Genomic DNA, 21,696 nt, shown 5'->3' with positions numbered 1-21,696 from the left:
CACTGGAAGGCGAGGGCAGGTTAGTAGCTGGGTGTAAACGAAAATGTCACTGTCCTGGGCTTGCCGAAGAGCTTTTATTTTGATGAGTGCTATTATTAACTACTGCGTAATTCCTTAATGCGCTCCATTATTTGCCGCGTATCCCCAAAGTCACGAACCTGCAACGCCGTGAATTTCCACAATAATGCAGATTTAGTGAAAGTTGCACGTGTTGTCAATCTAATAACGGAAGTGGAGAAAAATGGTAGAACGCAATTTTGAATAACTAAAAAATAATAAAAATATTTTTAAAAGTGCCGAAAAATGCGAACGACCTGCATTTCCACAAAATTGCAGATTTGGCGAACGTTCCACATGTAACCGTTATATTAGCGTAAATAGAGACAATCGGTCGACCGAAATCTCGAAGAACCAAAAAACATAAAGAAGTATTAAAAAAGTGCGGACAGTTGCAAACTGCATAACGCCCCGCATTTCCACAATGACGCGAATTTTGTGAAAGTTCCGCCTGTTACTGTTACAATGGCGTAAATGGACATAATTGGTCGAACAAAGTTTGAAAAACTAAAAAACAAGAAAAATATAAAAATACGGAAAGTGGCGAACCGTATAACGCCCTCCTTTTCCACAATAATGCAGATTTCACGGGAGCTCCACCTGTAATGCTTATAATGGCGTAAATGGAGAAAATTGGTCGGACAAGATTTAGAAAAACCAAAAAATCGCTGTAAAGAACATTTGAACTCAAGACAAGCAACATAAGAATGATACGCATTAGTAAGCGATTCTCTGAATTCCTGCAGATCTTTTATTTTATTTTGTATTGCAAAGCTGCAGTTGTCTCTATGTTTGTCCATGTTCAGTATGTGTATTATGCTGCATATGTACAAGCGGTGGTATACGAAGAAAACATATCGGGTGCTCTTGTAAGCGTAAAAAAAGCCAGTGAACAGCCTCAGCCCCCTGTACCCGCCGTGGTGGCTAAGGCGTTGCGCTGCTGAACACGAGGTCACGGGTTCGATTCCCGGCCGCGGCTGCCGCTTTTCTGATGGATGCGAAAAAAAAAATGCCCCTGTGAACGAGATTTTGGGCGCACGTTAAAGATACCTAGGTGGTCAAAATCAATCCGGAGCCCTCTACTACGGCGTGCCTCATCGCCTGCGTTGCGTCGGCGCGTTAAACCCTTCAGTCAATCAACCTGAGCCCACTGTGAGGCTCAATATCTAAAATAGGAGAACAGCTTGAACAAACCAGTGCATCTGAACACCTGGTAATTTCCTTCAAAAGCAAGTGTTTTTGCTTATAACACATAGGTTATACATTGTGAAAATATCCACCGCGTAGTTAGTAGTCGCTCAAATGTGGGTTCTTATTGCGCACTCTAACGTGCTCTTTGCGGAGAGGTCGATTAAACGCCCACGGATCGTTATAAGCTTGGTAAAGCAGCGGCACAACAAATCATATTTATTGTGCTTGCGAAGCACTTTCATAAATCCAGAAAACCATTTTCCTGCATCGACATTCCCACAGGCAAAAACGAATTTAGCTTTTTTGGGACATCCGGCTGTTTCTGGGAGAAATATTTCCGCAATCTTATGAACGAGTGTTTGCCGAAACTTTGAATTTTTTTCAAGTGGATGTGGTTTGGCAAAAAAATAAAACTCGGCATTGCTTCCTGCTCCCATATTGCGATGCGTTGTACGGTTCTGGCCATAAATTGGGGATAGATGGCAGCCGGGGGACCACAGCACATTAGCAGAACTGCTACGAATGAAAGCACAGATTTGCAGCCGTACTTTAGCTTGGCACTGCGTATACATTCTCAACAGTACAATGCTGCTTCCTTTAAAAGTCTGTGCAAAGATCTTTCTCTCACTTGAAGTACAAATTCTTCTCTAATTTAAGTGCCTTTATTGCTGTGGTGTCAAAATAGAGGCATTGTGATTTAAATCTTCTAGCCGATTTGTGCCAGCGCAATTCTGACCGCCTAGTTTAGTAGTATTATAAGGCTAGTGTGCTTAGTTCTAAAACCTAGTGGGGCGCGGAAAAATTAGGTGCGTTCGTGATGCCATTTGAATAAACATAAGTCACAAGTGCATGCGCATAAAACCCTTATGCTTAATTTGTTTTACCTGCTTTAAAGGCAAAAGGGTGGCGTGCATTTCTAATCCTGAGGGGTACATTTATTTTCCACGCCCACGCTACGACACAGAAGCCACGGTATTTTATTGCCCTGAATCCAACCTAACCCACCCTAATCCATTTTATTCCGCAATATTTTGTCTTAATACATCCTAATCCACCTCAGCTCAACCGTTATCTACTTCACTGATCATTACTATCAATCACTAATAATGTTTATGCTATCGAACTTCAAATTTCTCCGTCTTCTATCATTATAAATTGTCTTAATCTATCTTAATCCACATTAGTCTCACCTCAATAATGTGTGCTATCAATAGCTTATCAATCATTAATTGCTTTGGCAATAATTTATCATCTCCTATTAAACATGGCGGACATGCTTTGGTTCGCCTCCGGCCTTGACTTGGCTTAACGCATCATTCGCGCTTATATGCCGGGGTCTTTCGAGGTCAAGCATCCAATGAGACGCTTCCGCATTAATAGATATGTGATGACAGAGAAGTACAGGGGGAAGAGGAAGCCTACGTTGAAAATGAAAAAGACAGCCCCTTTAAGCTTTCCCAAAACCCACTGGACGAGAGGTCGAAGGACTGAAGCAAACAAACCTTTTTTCTAGTGCAATTGACATTGGCACTTTCCAAATATTCCAGACAACGAGTGGCAACATTTCTTAATGCGTAATAATTAAGCCAGAGACTCAAACCAGCGAGGATGCCTGCACCACAAAAGTACGCAGTCGGGGTTGACAAACTTTGAACAGCTGTAATCTCGGTGCCAGTGGAATAAGTTGCGGCGAATAATAAGTTCCTAATAAGTTCCGAATAAGTTCCTACTTGGTAGACTGACAACTGGCATTTATATGGCATCGGTCCCCATTCCCGCATTAGATCCGAAGTGTGGGTGGCAGGGGGGAGAGAGAGGGAGAGTATAAAGATTTTTCAAAACGAGCGAGACAAGTGCTAAATGGCATGGGCCCCAGCTCTGGAGGTGGCGTACTTAGGCCTTGATGCTCTTGTTCTGGTTTCCAGCCCGGGTCCGAGCGACGACTTCTTGCTGCTCTGAAGGGTCCGAGCTGGTCAGCCGGTCTGAGCACTAAGGCAAAGGTTTACAACGACGGGGATTGCTGGCACTCCCATATCAAATGGTATAAGGTGTCAGCTAGGTGATGTGTGGGGGGCATAGATCATGTAGTATTGGGTACATTTTGTCAAGGAAGGTACTGTAGGGATATTATCAAGCTTGTCGCCTTCGGAAGGTAGTGGCTTCATGCCCGGTAACGCAAGGGTGAGAGGGAGGATATCTGCGGCGGCCGAGGTGATAGTGGGCGAGGAGTTAAGTTTGGTGAAAGGTATCTGGGCGAGAAGGCTGCCGGTCGCAGACGGCCTGGCGTGCATAGTCGCAGGCAGCGGTATGGACCGCATCGTTTCCAGAAAGATCAGCGTGACCGTCTTGTTAGTCGAGGTGGATGTCGCCAAGATTAGCCGGAAGGATTCCGGGGCTGTGGGTGTAATGTGCCCGGAACATTTTGGAAGCAGGCTTGTTGCGAGTCACTTAGTGCGCTGACATTATCTCAGCCTGCAGTGGCGGCCAGCGCCAACGAATCTTCTTCGGCCGTTGTGGCTATGGTTATGCGGATGGTTGCTAAATAAAGCTCCTGAAATCGGCGGTTGACAACGACGATGATGTAGGCTTGGTGGATAGAGTAACGGGTGGCGTCCGTGTATTGAGTGGCAGGAGTGTATTGCAAAAAGCTCACTTCCGTAGACACCCTGTCCTGCATGGCACTTTGCCAAAAAGGTAGCACGCGCAGCAGACGTGCTTCGGTCCCTTGGTGAGAGATGAACTAAAAAGAAGAAGAGAAAGTTTAAAAGAGTTCTTACGTATACTCATGGTGATGGGGATTTGAAAGTGTGGGATCAATTGAACTTTGGACGATGAAGACGCCACGAAACCGACAGTGGCGCCACTCCTACCATACGACGTATTTCTATGCCTCAGGTTCAAACTACACGCATTAGGCCAGTTGGCGCCCTTAAATTAAGTGCTTCGCCTGCGAGGCACTGCCAATACGTGAATTTTAAAGTCACATGCTACAACACCACTGAAACATTCACTGTAGTAGTGGACAGTCCGCTTGTCTATCGCGCATGTTTAATGTGTACTTCTGTGGTAATTTCTGGTTTTACGGTTTTCTGTTGTGAATGGTTAAGACAAGTTGCGGTGATCTTTATAGCTAACTCCTCGTAATTATTTCCGAGGCATTGACAACGTTAACACTGTCCAAATAGATTTCTAAGCCTCTTTAACAAACAACCGAAACCCCGCTTTTACCTTTTGATAAACCCAATTGTCCACAAAAAAAAGGGACCACAAAACTGCCAAAATTTACAAAAGCTACATTTTTTGTACAACATTTTCTGCGAATGACTCACTGGTTGTGCTCCTCGGAAATATATTTTGAAATCGCTCACTTCTAGGACAGTTTTTTCGTTAAACATAACATGGCATCTTTTGAAAAGGCCGCGAGTCAGGTCATACACGTGCTGCTTCACTGGTTCAGTGGTTCGTGGGGCCCCTGAGTCACGCGATTTAGTCATCCGGTCAAGAAAAAAAACAATGCGATACGATCACCTAATTTGCTTTAACAACTGGACACCAAATCGGAACTAGCTGTTTCACGTAGGTTGCATTTGCCGAAAATACGAGTCCTTCGTAGCACATTCATTTACTCCACTTCAATCACGTGGTGTCGTATCGGGCACTCTGAACCTTTTATCTTGCGCATGCTTGCTCTTTACGGCCAGTTAAGCACACGGCTGCGTTATGGGCACGCCTTTTTTAGTAGCAACGCGCAGTCAACATTCTCGCGCGTTTTCAAACCACGCTCCATCGCCATGCTACTTAGATCAAGGTGGGTCCTTCTGCTCCCCCTAGATGAGTTGTGCAAGGGATATCCCACCGCAGCCTATGCTGACAAATGAATGTCCAAATGTGGAGAGAGATGAGCGTATATCTGCTCTGTTATCCCAGCCATTCAATTTCAGGGAGGCCTAAAAGCAGATATATGGGATATGTATTTTAGCCGAGCACATATTGAATGGTTGCTTCGGCTAAAGCCTCCCATATTTTGAAATATTGGCTTCCTGATCCCCGGTAATCCTAGTCTTTGGTATATACCATATGATATAAAATGGGAGCTCAAGATATTGCAACATAACAAATGACCCCATACCTTGCAAGAAAGGATGAACGAAATATCGATGTAAGAAAATATCGAGCGGGAGCTTGGCAACATCTCGGCGTAACTCGAAAAGGACAGTTCTTTAGTAGCATGCTTTCTTGAGCATAAAAAGCTGACACGTTTAAAGGTGAGTCATGAATGTTCTTCGATAGGTTAACCATATAACGCAGGACATCGAACGTCAGTACCAGTTACACTTTAGTATTTGTCACGGGGAGCCGAGCTGAGCGAACAGTGCGTGGTATGGTTCTACTTATCCGACTTTTAAATGCTTGAGCCGGTCTGCGAGGACACAACGTTGAAACTCTTCTGTGTGCCTGTAACGCTTGGTGTGTCCAGCCTTCGCCGTATAAGAAATGGTAATAACAAATTTCCGTAGGGCCTTAATATCTTCGCATTAAACAGGTCAGGTTGCCGCTTAGAAACGTCTACCCAGCAACGCAATGGTGCGAAGCTGCGAAGCCGTATTTGAAGCGGCCCATTGCACTGTTTTAGAAGATTACATGGGTTCTTACGGAACTATTAATAAAAGGCCCTAGCGCTATCCCAATTTAGTATTATACCGCTTATATTACTCTTAAAAATGTGTCTTCCCAACAAACGCTTTCTTGCATAATAGTGAAGTGTCTTGTAGAGGGCTAGGTTGGTTGTAGAGCAGTTTACGAAGTTATCCAGCATCCAAAACTTTCCTCTCTCTCTCTCTCTCTCTCTCTCTATATATATATATATATATATATATATATATAGCAAAAAAAGAAAGACACACGTCGAAAAAAGAAAAGGTTTAACGTTTCGGCCGAGGGACCGGCCTTCGTCAGAATAACCTGACGAAGGCCGGTCCCTCGGCCGAAACGTTAAACCTTTTCTTTTTTCGACGTGTGTCTTTCTTTTTTTGCTACGACTTGCCGGTGTCCAAGAAATATTTTCCTGCAATATATATATATATATATATATATATATGTATGCTGACACGTTGGCAACAATCGTGGTTTCTACCATGTTCGAAGTTTTCTTTTCTTGTATATATTGGCACGATGCCACATACGACACAGTTGTCTTCAAGAAAAACAAGTTTATTGGAGCGAACTTGTGCTCCCCTAACAACTCAAAAAATACGCCGGCGGCGAAGCAGCAGTCAGCAAAGTGACGTACGCATGCGAGCGTCGGCGATCGGTATACCGCGGCGTCTTCTCTGCAGGCGTTTATCTTTCAGCGCGAGTGTTTCTCGAACCGTCGATTTACATCTAGAACATTGTCAATTAAAGAAGATTATTCGAGGCTAGTGACGTTAGGACGAAACGCTCTCCGTATCAGAATGAGATAACCCGTGCGGCAAAAAAATACAGAATGGAACTCGCGCTTCGCTTGGGACACAGATAACGCAGCCGGGCACTAAAAACATAACATAAACAAACAAACCCAATGTCTAGTTCGCGGCAATATATATATATATATTGATATATATATATATATATATATATATATATATATATATATATATATATATATATATCAAAGTTGCAGTCCTTATTGCCAGTGCTGTTTGGCGTTTTTAACAGTGTTTTATAGTGCCAAATGAGGTATGATTGCCTTTTTTTTGGTATGCAGGAATAAATAATTGAAAATTCAAGTCGAGAAAAAATGCGCCGTTTTTTCCGGTAGCGGGAATCGAACCCACAACCTCCGCATAACGCGTGCGGTGCTCTACCATTGAGCTAGTTCCGCGGCGACTCCTCTCTCGACTATACCGCGGGGTTTTGTATTTACGACTGCTCAGAGCCCCGCCAACTAGCGCCGCCCCTCGATAACCGCGGGAAGACGTAGACTTCAGCAGTCTGAAATGCCTTTGGCTATCACCGACTTCCGACCACGTCTTACGTGCGGCCGCTGGGAAAAGACGTTCTACGTCTTCCCGCGGTTATCGAGGGGCAGCGCTAGTTGACCGGGCTCTGAGCAGTCGTAAATACAAAACCCCGCGGTATAGTCGAGAGAGGAGTCGCCGCGGAACTAGCTCAATGGTAGAGCACCGCACGGTTATGCAGAGGTTGTGGGTTCGATTCCCGCTTCCGGAAAAAACGGCGCATTTTTTCTCGACTTGAATTTTCAATTATTTATTCCTGCATACCAAAAAAAAAAGGCAATCATACCTCATTTGGCACTATAAAACACTGTTAAAAACGCCAAACAGCACTGGCAATAAGGACTGCAACTTTGATATTGGTCCTTACGGAATCCCTCGTCCCGTACGTCTCTGTTCTACAATATATATATATATATATATATATATATATATATATATATATATATATATATATATATAATTTATACACCGTATTTACTCGATTCTACGATTCTAAGTACCCCCTTTTTCCACGATAGCGCTGCCCAAAGTGAAGGGAAGTGCTTAGACTTGCTAAATATAAAGTGGCCCGCCCTACGCGTACACACCCACACATATACTTCTCGCGGCGATATCTGGACGAGACAGGCGCATGGCAAGACTTTTACAGCACACATTAATCAAGGTAGAAATGGAAAGTGAATTCACTGCTTGCGTCTGATATTCAGTCCCTTTCCCTACCACTCGAGGATGTCGCAAAGATTGAGCCGTTGCTCTCAGTACTCCCACAGCTGGCCGTCTTCGTTGCGTCTAAGTAATTAGTAATCCAACATTTCTTAAAGGACTTGGCGACAGCACCAACTTGAGCCCGCGTCTACGCGTCTGAAATCCACCTTTTAGGGTTGACGGGGATGCTTTCTGTAGCAGCGTTCCCGTCGTGTTGGAATGCAGGAACACGAAACATAGCCGAGCTAGCCTGAGTGATATAGAGTGCACGCCTCCAATATAGCCTGGCCGTGCACGAAAAGCCAGAGACTACGCCAGTCCAGCAGCCCAGGCTAATAAAAGAGCGAACAGGCGCGGCGTGTGTCCGTCTTCACTTCGTTATGTCGCCCCTTTTTTTCACAGCAATTTTATTTATTTATGGAGTACCAACATTTCCAAGATGCTACCCTTGCACTCTGCTCGCGCTACAAGCGGCAACATACCACTGCTACATTGACGCGTATTCCTTTTCCCCTGTCGCGACTACAAAGAGAGTGTGGTACTGCCTTGATTGGCCTCTTGGGGAAAGTGCAAAAGAGGGTCCAAAGTTGGTGGTACGTGAAAGAAAAACATCTGAATGGGATTGACTACAAAAAATCAATTAAGGATGGTCAAACCGTTTCGTCGTGAGCCAGTAACTGTTACTTGTTGTTTCAATTAAGTTCCGGTTCGGGTTCAGCGTGCTCAGGAAATAACGGTTCGGGTTCGGGTTCAGTTCCGGCAAAATACCGCTTCGATTACGGTTCATCATGCCGATATATGGCACATGCCAGGCAGTCGCAGAGATATCCTTCTGTTCAACAACAGAAGCCTTGGTGCTCAAATTGTCAGAATTGTAATGTCGGCAAAGTTATAATACGATGTTACATCAGAACCCTGTGAAAACTGAGAAAAAGAAATGAATAGAAAGTTGGAGGGGGTAGGCACAAACTTTTTGGCAGCTGCTTGCTGGATGAAGGGGAAAGAAACGTTTATCTATGACGAAAGTAACAACCCCCTAATGAGGTGGGCGCTTCGTGCTAGGCAGACGACAAAGATGTATTGCTCCGGGAACACTTTCAGCTACGTGTCCGTATTTTTGGCTCCTCTCGATTCCAGGCTGAAGAAAAAACATTGAGTTGAGACCTTTCTGAATTTCGCCGTGGTTTGGGAATTGAAGCAAAAATTCAGGGAAGCTTGAATTCATGCGCTATAGACTTCAATGGCGAAGCTGTTGTAGGTGAGCATTGGCACGGGCATATAGTTAAGTTTTAGTATGATTGTTCATTTGCATTTTCGCGGTGCTAGTAATCGTCCACATATGCATTGAAGAAGTCGTTGTCTTTCTCGCGGCGAGTGGAGGATGCAAAATCATCCTCAGCATTGTAGACTTCCGCCACCAGCCCTTCGTCATCGATTCGAGGAAGCAGTGGGGGGGGGGGCTGCAAGTCGTCTCGAGAAGGAGTGGCGCACTCGTAGCCATGTCTCCAATTATCCATAATGGCTTCTAGAGAATGCTGCGGCCGCAGTAACCTCTCCCAAGCAGGTTGTCGTTAAACGCTGCCACGCGGGGTACTGATTGCATGTCCACTACGGCACGAGGACGAACGAAGAGGGGTGTATGGTATGATGTGTCTTTTTTGTTCCGAGCAAGTGTTGCCAGGATTATGAAGAACACTGGAGTTCTTTTTGTTGTTGTTGGAGGTGGTGTTTTGCTAAAGCCACTGCGCGAGCCCCGGGACTGGACGGTCGTCGTGAGGCACGCGCTCACGAGCGCTCGGCATTTTCTTTGTACTTTGGTTGCAACACTGAAATTTACGGTGAGTAAGAAAAAAAAAGGAACCGCTTTAGTTACAGGAAGCAAGCGTCTGTCTTCGCGGTTCTGTCGCGTTGGAGTTCCGCTGGGGGCGCCCCAGGGGTCCTACACCGAGTGGACGTTCCATGCATGGGCTCCACAGTTTTTACACGGAAGTGCAGTAAATTCGTGTCGTGCTGCAAAACTGGTACAGCCGCCATCGAGAGCTAGTTTCTGTGCACCGGAGGACACCTTTCACTTCTCTGTGAGTGCTGTTTCAGCCAATCTACGGCAGTTGTTTACCACGGCCCGAGCTAGGCCTCGTCCAGCGGGGTAGCCCTAGCAACTAGCACGACCAATGCCGGGCTCGACCGTCGACCCAGGAGACCGCTCCGCGGTGCTTCCGAACACTGACGCAAGTCAAACGGAAGACAACGCAATGCTACAAGACCCAAGTGAAGGCAACTATGATGAACTTGCGGACTCAAACTCCAACGCAGAAGGGATTGATGTCGCCTCCAGAGCTCAGCGGCGACTAGAGCGGAAAACCACGCCAACGGTATGCCTAACGGTGCCGTCGACTACTTCAAATACTTCGACTAGACCCAAGGCTGCTCTCAGGCCAGCTCCCCTCCCCAGGGACGATTACAAACTTGTGCTGCGACCGCAAGGTGGCCTCAAAATAGCGCAACTGGGCTTAGCCGAGGTGTCGATCGCCTTGCTAAACGCAATCCATTCCACGTGGCGTCAAACCAACATGCGCGTTCGCTACGACAAGGGGCAGAACGTCGCTACGGTAAGCAGCCTATCGGCGGATGCTGCAAAAGCCTTGAGCCAGGTCATGCAGATCCAAATTATTAATGTGATCTATCCAGTGCAACTCTACGGACTCGCGCCGGATGACTCCGTCAAGGGCATCATACGAGGAGCGCCCTTCCGCTTCTCGGAGCCCGAATTTCTGGAAAATATGTGCATAACCAAACACGAGATCTACGCATGTAGAAGACTGGGAAATTGAAATATTGTTGTGATCACGTTCGCGGGATACAACGTCCCTTATTACGTTACCCTCTTCGGATCGGAGTACCCGTGCTCCTTGTACAAAAAGACAGTGCCTGTGTGTGACAAGTGCTATGAACTCGGACATAGGGAGACAGCATGCCCTCAGCCAAGTACACGTTTGTGCCATCAATGTGGCGCCAAGTAACCACAACCCCAACACGACTGCAAGGCCGTTTGCTCACTATGCGGCGGGGCCCATCTCACGGCTACCCAGGGCTGCCCGAAACGTTTTCTGTAGCCTTTCGTCCTCCGTCAATGGGAGTTGGTGCGGAAGAGGGCGGGAGAGCGAGAGGCGCGAGCAGACCAGCCAGCTTCGCAAGCGGATCAGCGAGCCTCGCGAACGGACCAGGAGCCACAGTGAGGCCGGCCCAGACACCAAACCAGAACAGCGTCCGCGAGATCAAGCGCCAGATACAGATCTGGGTCCCGAAAGCAGACACCGATGACCGGAAATGAGGAGAAACAGGTGAGCTTGGCAGGCGTAGTGTCTCTCACTGCTCGAGGAGATCCCACACCCATGACACCAAAGCACGCAAATCCACATTCGTGTCAGGAATGCTCAACCCTTAGGTCACAGTTGGCGCAACAACAGTCTATTATTGCGTCATTAGAAAGCCGCCTAGCAGAACTAGAGAAATAACAAGAGGACTAGGTCACAGACAAAGGCAAACGACCATCACGTAATGCCGCAGAAAATGATGTGGCCCCGGACACAGCCACCTTTCCCACTCCGGTGACATGCACAAATCTCACGTCGCTAGCTGAAGAAAAAACAATGAGGCAGAACAAAACAGCGCCACAGGACACCACTAAAGCCTTCACGCCATCTGTTCAATCGCAAGGACAACGAGCCTCCTTCGAAGACGTGCTCACAGCGTTCTCAGACAAGCAGAACAGCCAACTTGATAAGCTAGGCAGGGTACTCAAGGCCCAGATGAAAACTCAGTCTGACAAAATTAACCAGCTTCTACAGACGATAACCACTAGGGTAGCGGAGAACGGCGTCCGAATTGATGAAGTAGTAGCTCGGATCGACCAACTAGGAACTCGCATCGACCGGATAGAAGAAAGACTGGAGATGGTAGAAAACAACTATTATCCGCAGAAGGCCGGCTCCATACTCCTGCCCACCAACGTGTGAAAGCAAGGATTCCGTCTCCTTCCCTGATGACTACAGAACCAAATAGGCAAGACATCACTGCGCTGGTCCAATGGAATTGTCGCGAAATTAAAGAGAAATAAGCAGCGCTACAACAGTACCTCGCCACACTCACGCCAACGCCTGAAATCATTGCAATTCAAGAAACGAACAGTCCAACCAAGCTTCCAGGATACATTACCTACACAGATCCCTCTGGATGATCTACGGAAACCTTGGTTAAGAGCAACATAGCAGCCATTCAGCACTTCATTCCGCAAAGAGATTGGGAGCACACATTGGTATAGCTCGCTCCACGCACATCAAACTGCAAAGACAGCGTCTTCATTCTTAACATTTACTACCGGCTCTCCAAAAAGCGACCAGGCATAGAAGAAACTGTACGAGAAGCCATCCAACTCTCCGGCAACGTCCCTCTCCTCATAAGGGGGGACCTTAATGCGGCTTACCAACTATGAGGCTACACCTACAGCAACAGAAGAGGTAAAGATCTGCTCAACGTCATAGAACTTCACAATTTCACTCTCCTAAATGACCCGCAGACCTTAACGCGCACAGGAAATAACGTCACTATAGGTACACATGCACAGACTTGTCCCTTCTCCGAGGCTCGCTCGACATTACGTGGACCAACACAATAGAGAATTTGGGATCCGATCACGACATTATAAACATCCTAATCAAAGGTGTGAACTACAGGTCACACATAAGTACAGTCAAATATACTGACTGGGACAAGTTCAGAAAAGAAAGGAAAAATCGCGACCCCTCACAAGAGAAATCCTATGACCAGTGGGCTGAAGTAGTAGTAGTAACTTTATTTTGCCCAAAAGTTGTGGTGATTGCACCACTGAGCTCCCGGTTGCACCACGGGGCTCCCGGTGTTTTGGGAGCTCGGTGTCTTCAGCCAACTAGGCGAGGGCTTCTTGTGGAAAGTGTCATAAGAGATGCAAAAGCCAACACGAACACAATTGCCATGACATACCAAGTTGGACACGTTCATTCCAAACTCTTGCACATCTGGGAAGCCAGGAATAGCCTCACAAGACGTTGGAAAGGCACAGGCATAACAGCTTACTCAAGAAGCACATAGCGCAACTAAGTAAACTGGCCGCTGAGTACACTGCCCACTTGTGCAAGAAAAATTGGCTCACGTTGTGTGACGGCCTTCAGGGTACGCTCTCTACTCGTGGCACCTGCTGAGACATCTCATCGACCCCCTAAAGAACAAGGGAGAAACCAGTAAAATCCTGGCGTGCACCATACATTTGTACCCAGGAACCACCGATGACCTCATCCAAGATCTGAGGAAAAAATACCTACGTCCTGGAAAGAGAGACCCTCCTCCTCTCTATGAAGGCACACCAAACCTCTAGTTGGACAAAGACATCGAATTGTACGAGGTCCAAGCAGCCATTGCTGCCAGCAAACACTCTAGTTCACCCGTACAAGACCAAATCACTAACAATTTATTGGCTAACCTGGACGACAAGGCTCTAGAAGATCTCACGGAGTATTTCAACGTCTTTTGGCGCACAGGCAAACTTCCCATCTCGTGGAAAACAGCAGAGGTGCGATTTATCCCCAAACCAGGAAAATCACCCTACATACATAATCTCCGGCCGATATCGTTGACCTCCTGCGTGGGAAAAATAATGGAGAGAATGATTCTTCTGCGGCTTAAGTAACACCTTGATAGCACACAGCAAATGCCTGACTCCATGTTCGGTTTTGGAAGGCATGTGGGAACCCAGGACATCCTCGTTCAAATCAAAAAGGACGTACTCGCCTTTTCCACCAGACACTCGCCCGGGCCATACTGGCACTTGACCTTAAAGGGGCATTTGATAACGTGTCACACAAGGCCAGCCTCCATAAACTGGCAAAAACAGGCTGCGGGGAAAGGATGTACAATTAAATTGCCGACTCCTTGTCGTACCACCAAGCCATCATAAAGATATGGGACGTCTCCTTGGACCCAATTACCCTTGGATACACGGGCACCCCGCAAGGATCTGTCCTATCCCCCATTCTCTTCAACATTGCCCTTCTTGAGCTGGCGAACCGATCAGACCAAATTCCCAACATAAAACACGGCCTCTACGCCGACGATATTACTATCTGGACGGGCACAGATTCCATTGGCGGCCTCCAAGACACGCTCCAGCAAGCAGCCGATACTGTCAATGTGCGGACTAACATGTGCGGACTAACATCTGCGCCACAAAAGTCGGAACATCTGGTCGTTCGCACGCTAGGCCGAAAAAAAGACAAGGACAATATTCAAATCATGCTGGAGGGTCATCCCATCAGGCCTACAAAGGCGATGCGAATTCTTGAATTAGACAATCAGGCGGACACAAAGAACACCGGCGTGATTAAAAAACTAAAGACGACCGCAGAACAAGTCACTCAGATGCTACGCAGGGTGGCCAACAGACAGAGGGGACTGAAAGAGCAGCTGACACCACCAGGTTGGTCCAGGACTTCATACTCTCGCGCATTACTTACACTGCACCGTACGTAGTTCTGACCAAGAGTGAAGAGGAACAACTCCACGTAATCATACGCAAAGCCTACAAACAGGCACTAGGAATCCGTATGAGCGCTTCGACAGCTGGACTCCTTAAGCTAGGCCTCCACAACACCACATTCGACCTAATCGAAGGTCACCTCTCAAGCCAAAAATTAAGGCTTGAACTGACACCCGCTGGCAGAATGATCATGGGGAAACTTCAGTGGACCCCTAGGGCCAGCTACAACCCAGAGCTGTTGCGTCAAATACGAGCCAGTGCATAGAAATCAGGCCAATCCCCCGGAACATGCATTCCAGACATCACGAAGGAAGACGACAGGCCAGGGTCAAAGCCCTAGATAAGACGTATGGCAATGGCGATGGAACAGTGTATACAGACGCAGCAAGCTGCAAACAGAAGAGAGCAATGGTGGCGGTGGTGACACCAAGAGTCAAATGCCTCACAAGCGCAACCGTTCCCAAAACATCGAGTAAAGAGGCGGAAGAAGTGGCCATAGCACTGGCTATTCTCAAACCAAGGCAACTACAGTCATCTCCGACTCACAGCAGGCTTGCAGAAGATACATTGCGGGAATGGTGACTCCAACAGCACACCGCCTCCTTTGCGCAAGCCCCCCAAACCGGAAGGTCGTGATAGTATGGGCCCCGGCACACTCCTCTCTCGCGGGCAACGATTTCACCCACGAGACGGCCTGAGCACTTGCCAACCAGGCCATGGGAGGAGAGCCTGACCCCACCCCCCTTGTTTCCTACCGAGACATTACCCAGCACTACAGGCTATTCACCGCCACACCGCCAGTTAAGTAAACACCAAGGGTTCACGCTTCGACTGCTACAAACCAACGCGTTCCCTCATCCGGTTCGACTTCATAAGCAATACCCTAACCAGCATTCACCGCATTGCAAGTTCTGCGGACAAACAGGCTCCCTGTATCACATAATGTGGGAATGCAATCAAAACCCAGACTTTCCACCCCCTTTTTCTAGCCCAAACCTCGAGCAGTGGGAGACTGCATTGTCCAGCGCACACCTCGCCGCCCAGGTCATGCTGACGGAGAGGGCTGAACGTGCGAAGACACCGTTTGGGCTTCTGGACTTATAAGCCACTCCCACCCACAAATAAGCTAAATAAAAGTTGCTATCTCGCTCTCTCTCTCTCTGTCTCTCGCGTAAGTCGGCCTTGCATTTTAATTTTTATTGTTGTTATGGCCGTTGTTGTAAAGTCGTTCGAGGAGCGAACCATGTAAAAACACGGTGAAAGCTAACAGCCCGCTTTCCTTTGTCCTAGCCGCATTCGCAAAAAGGCTGACGGAAAAGAAAAAAGGAGAAGGGGCGACGTGCCACAGGTTTCGGTTATCTTTCCGCTTTGCCGTTTGAGATGCTGGGAATTTCTTTCTCGCGATTTCGTGCTGTGCTTCAAAAGCAACCACGACTCACGCTTATGTCGCTGTGTATATGTGGGCAGGTTTCCCTCCCTGTGGGGTTCGAAGCCTTTCGGGAAGGCTGGCAATTGACATGTGGGCGAAAAGAACGAGGGGGTGACCACCGGGACAATATGGCAGCAATTGTAGCGAATTGTAGTCTAAAACGGCGGGAAAAAACAAAACGTAGGTAGGGCGTCTCTGTCCCAACGCTAGAAAAGCGAACTTGGAAAACAGATCCGAGTGGGAAAAAAATAAATAAATGGACAGATGAAAACGCCACTTCCTCCCCCCTTCGAGTCCTTTCTTCCATCTTCCATCTCCGCGCGAAAGAAAATCAGATGAAAGAACAAAGTGGTATGGCGGGATACACAGTTTGTAGGACAGCAGAGACAAGACAACCTTAAGAAAGCGGCGAGATGTGGGGAACGTTGGCGCGGCTTCTGCGCTTTATGGTGGAACAAAAGCACGTACAACAAAAACGTTTTCTGTTCTGTTGCATTCGCCTCCATTCGTTCTACTGGGATCTGCGTATCAGTTGAATCAGAAAATTTTCCCCCGCAATGTCATTGAGTACAGGCGGAGGAACGGCGAAGGATCAGATGAAGGCTTAAGTGACTGCGACAATCACTACCCCTTCTAAGTTATCGAAGTGCAGATAGCATATATATTAAGGCTGTGCTTGAGCTTAAGTTAAAGTGTCTACCAGGTCATAAAAAACTGCTGATTATTCACCCCGTCTAAAACAGTCCAAGGTTTCATTCGGTCTGCAGAAAATGGGTTCGTTTAAAAAAAAAATTGCGATGTACTCTGCCCAAATCTCCGCTAGAAGCCTTTAACAAAGAAGTAAATCGAGTCTTGTTCCATTTGTGCTAACTTATATTCAATATTTCTTTCTTACTTGTCAATATTTGACCCCACCAGATATTAGTGCGACATTTTTCTTCCAGTCGTGGGGAACTGGAGTTGAGGAATACGTGCATCGGTCTAAAAACAGGAGTGTGAAATTCCCATTGATTGGTTGGCTCTCCCCATCTTCTTAATAATCTATGCTTATTACTCTACTGGGAAGCATATTTTATCAAGTCAAGTTTTAAAACACAATTATATATGTCTACATCCACCAGTATAGATGCATAGCGCTGCTGTTTAGGAAAATATGGACATTAAAAAACACCTCATAGCTTGAGTCAGCAAAACAAGAGCGGTACCGATAGCTTTCCAAGTTGCTGTAGACGTTCCTCAACCGATTAAATTTTTTATGCGTAGTTTTGAAGTCGCCATAACGTGGTGTTGTTTTAGAGAATTTGGATGGCGTTTTCTTGCGTAGAAAACTAATAAAAAATACTCGTTCATTCAAATCGCTGCAAACTGTTTGCCACGCAGCTATTTTCTGTGTGTTTTGCTAAAACGCTGAAGGGAAGCACTTTTTTGGTTAGTTCCTCAACGAAACATTTTTTGCATTAATAAGCTCAAAATCTGCTCCTCTTTGCACGAAATCCGCTACACTTGAAACACATTTGTCGGCAACGTGAAAAAAACCATAACCAAAGGTGGCTGTCGGGAGTCCGCGCTAAAGTATGTGCGCAGGCGACGACGATATTCTTTTATGCAACTACCACAGCTCGTCATCCCCATAACTTGCGTAATCACGTTTATCATCGTCAGCGTCGTCTGCTGACGGATGGGCAACCAAGAACAAGAATCGATAGTGCACGTTCGGACGTATTGTTTGCGTAGAATACCTAAGCCACATCTAAGCCACAATGCAGACAAATTGCAAGTTTGCTTTATTCGAAAGATTTGGTGTTTCATAGTGGCCCCAGCCCTTGTCCAGAACCAAGCGATGCTTAATTAACTTGGAAACTAAGCAATTTAAGGCACAATTTTGATGCTCCCGCTCAATCTTGCGTTTTGTGACGTATGCGTTTTCGTATCCAGGACAAGTACTGAAGCGGACATAAGTATGTGGACTACGCCTCTGCAGCGAACGACAGAACGCCTTGTTTTCTGCCAGTCCACCTAGACCGCGACACCATACTGCTCCGCATCGCTGCAGTCCACGTTCGAATTGTTTTTCACTGGGTTTTTGCTCTATAATGTTTGTTACTGTCAAAGTGTAAGAACATATTCTCTCACCGTGGTAACGGTTTATAGTACTCGTTTCATGAAACATTGGGTATGCTCCACGAACAGAGTCGCAGAAAACAATGCCGCTTATGCCAGTTGGCCAGGGTAAGCTCAGTGCACCGGACGGACGGCAATCCAGTTATAACCGGCATATTGCGTACACTACGCACTGGTGCTTCTGTACTTGCATGTGCCCTCGTGACTTCCATTATTTACCCCGCCATCCTTACTGCTTAAAAAAAAAACATGCATTAAAACTTAGTGAAAATAGCTCGTTCCGCAAAGTTACAAGCGGTTTCTTATCAACCTTCCAACGAATGCTGCCGAAATAAAACCAGGCAAGGACGAAACAAGCACTTGCAGACAAAAATAAAAAAAAGAAGAGTGAGAATGGTTTGTAGCGAACGGCGTGCGTTTTGCTGGCCGCAGCGTCCTGGGTCATCCTCCAACAGCGAGGAACTCCGGTCGCTGATGATGGTTGCGGCAAGGACGGGCGAAAAACCGGCATGACACAAAAAAGGCGACTAGGAGCCGGGACGTAAGAGATCGCAGTTGAAGCAGGCCGCATCCGCCGCCGCCGAAATACTTCTTAAAAAAGAAACCGTGCGGAGCCAGTCTAGGTGAATGGGAAAGGGTGTGTCCACATATTATACACGGTGTTGCGACGATAATTGGAACACTTAAAAAATTCTTCCTGCGCGAACCGCTGCTCGCTTCGCGCTGACACTTCACACGAAGGTCGAATATTGTGGTCTATTTGGTTTGACACCAGGAACAACGGCGCTACTTATCAGAACGATTTTCGCCCATGGCAACATGGCGGCCGATTAGGACGTGCTAGCTAGTGCGAGCTGATCTTGGAACGATATGCAGGGCGAAACGGACGATGTGGATTCACGCTAGGAAGGAGAAAAATGAGATAGCAGACGATCAAAAATCTTGTTGGTTCCTAATTGGCGATGATCACAATTAGTTGCATAACAGCTGATGCCGATAAAAATAAAATATTACCAGGGTTCATGGCTGCCAATAAACTTTTGATTTGTTTCCTCACTTGCTTTCACATTTCCTGATTGTCTGCTACCTCATTTGGCCCCTTCCTACCCTGGAAAGGAGCCAAACGATGTAGCAGACGATCATAAAACCTGCTTTATTTTCTGCCCGTCTGTTTCCCCATTTGGCTCCTTCCTGCCGTAGAAGGAGGGTGAATCCCCATCATTCGTTTCGCTCTGCAAGCCCCAGGTCGCGCCGTCGTTCCAAAATCAGCTTGCACTGGCTCACACGTCCAAATCGGCCGCTATTTTCACATAAACGAAAATCGTTTTTATTTATATTCATAATAACCAGTTAAGTAGCGCCATTGTTCTCGGTGTCAAACAAAATGGACTACAAAATGCTACCTTCGTGTGAAGTTTGAGCGCGAATAGAGCAGCGGTTCGCTCAGGGAAAAAAATTTAAAGTGTTCCAATTATCGTCGTAACACGCTGTATAGAGAGAACAAGATCATTCTCGCTTCCTGTGCCAGTTCCCTTCAGTTTCGCCTCTTTTTTTCTGGTCAGGGGAAACAAACAAAATAACGGCGTGGGGGAGAAGTGGAGAAAAATAAAACGGAATTGGGGAGGAATAAAGCGGGTGGAAGGGAAGGGATTGGGAAGAAGTAGGCGCATGCGCCTCTCGTTCCAGGGCCCCGCTGCTGGCGGCGTGCGCCGGTCGAAGACTCTTTCGAGCGCAGAATCCCGAGGCTCCGCGTTCAGTTGCGAACACATCCAGGTCGGATGGGGACCGTCGGTGGGATGTTACTTCCCCTGCACCGCGGCGCTCCCGACCAAGTGTCTCAACAACCTGAGGAATTGGGCCGCATCGACAGCTTCTTCGCTGCACCCACGTTATCGCTTTCTTGCGTTGCTTCGGGTGCACGTGGCTTGCGGCCAGTCTCAGACGCACCGACGCTTGACTGCAGCCACGAAGGAAACCACGTGCTCCTAGGATTGTTTGTTTCGGTGGAAAGCGGCGGTTCTCAGTTGACATGGTCCCTTTTTACGGTGGTGTGGCTTGCTTGTGCTCGACCGGCATGCTACTAGACGTAATAACGAGTGAACGACGCCCCCCCCCCCCCTTGTCCTTGAAAGGTGATTGTGAACGCTTTAATAGGCTGGGAACATCGCCAACATGAATAACTTTGCTCATGACTGTGCGTGCACAGATTTGTTAACATTCTTTGGTGTCAGAAACAGACAGAATTTTAATGAACAAGGTGATCGATGCTTTGTTCCTCGGAGGCTCTAACCGGGTTCAGAGAATAGTCGAAAAGTCAATAAAGAAAAAGAAGAAAGGTGGTGTTTGTAAGCTGTAGCCGCTTTGCAAGCTGATACGCATCGTCAGTCGCATCGAACTAGGGTCTCTGCTGCTGTTCCAAAACAGTACTATTTCCTGGCAACATTCCAGTCATTAAAGGCCGTTTCTTTTGTTATTTCGTTTCAATCAAATGAAAGCAGTGGAAGCTTTCCTTTGCTCTTTTATTTCACTTTAGACTACGAGGTTGACAATTTCTTTTGCTCTTGAACACTGTAGGCTGAACAGAATAATTTAAACTTGTTTAGTGATGTATCATCACGTGATAGAAAGTGGAGTCTGTTGGAAACGCTTTCAAGGTTATCGAATGAAATCTACGTGTTGTATAATGTGCAGAGTTTTTAGAATAAACGTGTCATTGCACTGGCGAGAGTCGGGGATTTATTGTAGATTTTGGTGCTTGGTTTCACGCCAAATGTTATCACTTTACATTCACTGAGGCTTAAAGTACGTGTTAGGAACTTTTTAGATGTTGTGAAAGTAGGTGCAATCGACAGGTTCCTTCCTAGGCTTTACATGGGCCTTTAAATCCTTAAACAACAAGAGCAAAAAAGAAATAGTCATCTTAAAAATTTTTTACGCTGACCAGATCTCTGTAAATTGTCATAGAAATGCAAGAAGCTCAGCCTAACCATGCAGTCAACACAATTTATTTTGCGTTATTATGTCTATTATTTGCAACTACTGTTTGCATTTAGGTTTATGAAATGGCTCGGAGATTGATGTTTGGTTGAATCGATGTTAACTGTTGTCATTGAAGTAGCTAGTATGTTCTCGTTGTAAAGCGCTCGGATTACTCTATTTTGGTCCTGCATAGCTATTCGGCATACACTACTGCTATTATCTTCACCTTCAACGGGGTGGCTCTCACCACAAATGCTGAGCAACCAGGCCGTGACAACGCCTTGAACATATTGTATTGCGTGTCCATTGGCTAAAGCTTTTTCTCCCTCCCACTTTTGTGTCAGCGTCGAGTGAATAGACTTTTACATATGAGAAGCGAGTGTAACATTCATGCAATACTCTTGGTGTGCATAGGAAGAGAGGGGGGTGCCGCCCTGGTAGTCCTCCTTATGCAAAGTGGTTGCAGCTGCGAACGTTCGGTAGAAGAACAGCTTCGAGACTGCCAATTAGATGCAACCGGAGCGAATGTATAACAGTTGACGTGCTCCTCATCTGCCCGCCCAATAAAACGAAGCCCGCTGAGAATGTAGCCCATGTGGTGTGGGTGTGGTTAAGTTAAAGCTCTTTTTGATAGTGCTTAATGGATC

The 21,696-nt window shown here is 46.7% G+C and overlaps 1 long non-coding RNA gene across 4 annotated transcripts in view; it reads left to right on the top strand.

Annotated features, from left to right (window-relative positions):
• Window positions 1–21,696, top strand: part of LOC144173209 (uncharacterized) — a 339,775-nt gene that overhangs the window by 94,962 nt on the left and 223,117 nt on the right. The window contains exon 2 of one of the 4 annotated variants that reach the window (XR_013323187.1): window positions 17,885–18,712. The exons of the other annotated variants lie outside the window; for them this stretch is intronic. This is a non-coding gene — a long non-coding RNA (uncharacterized LOC144173209). Of the gene's footprint in view, window positions 1–17,884; window positions 18,713–21,696 lie in introns of those variants that run through there. 4 annotated transcript variants of the gene reach the window in all.

This window comes from Haemaphysalis longicornis, unplaced genomic scaffold (assembly GCF_048455015.1).
Source record: "Haemaphysalis longicornis isolate Haplotype H1 unplaced genomic scaffold, Haemaphysalis longicornis Haplotype H1 scaffold_3, whole genome shotgun sequence".
Classification (NCBI taxonomy): Eukaryota; Metazoa; Arthropoda; class Arachnida; order Ixodida; family Ixodidae; genus Haemaphysalis; species Haemaphysalis longicornis.
This window is presented reverse-complemented; position numbering and strand designations above follow the sequence as displayed.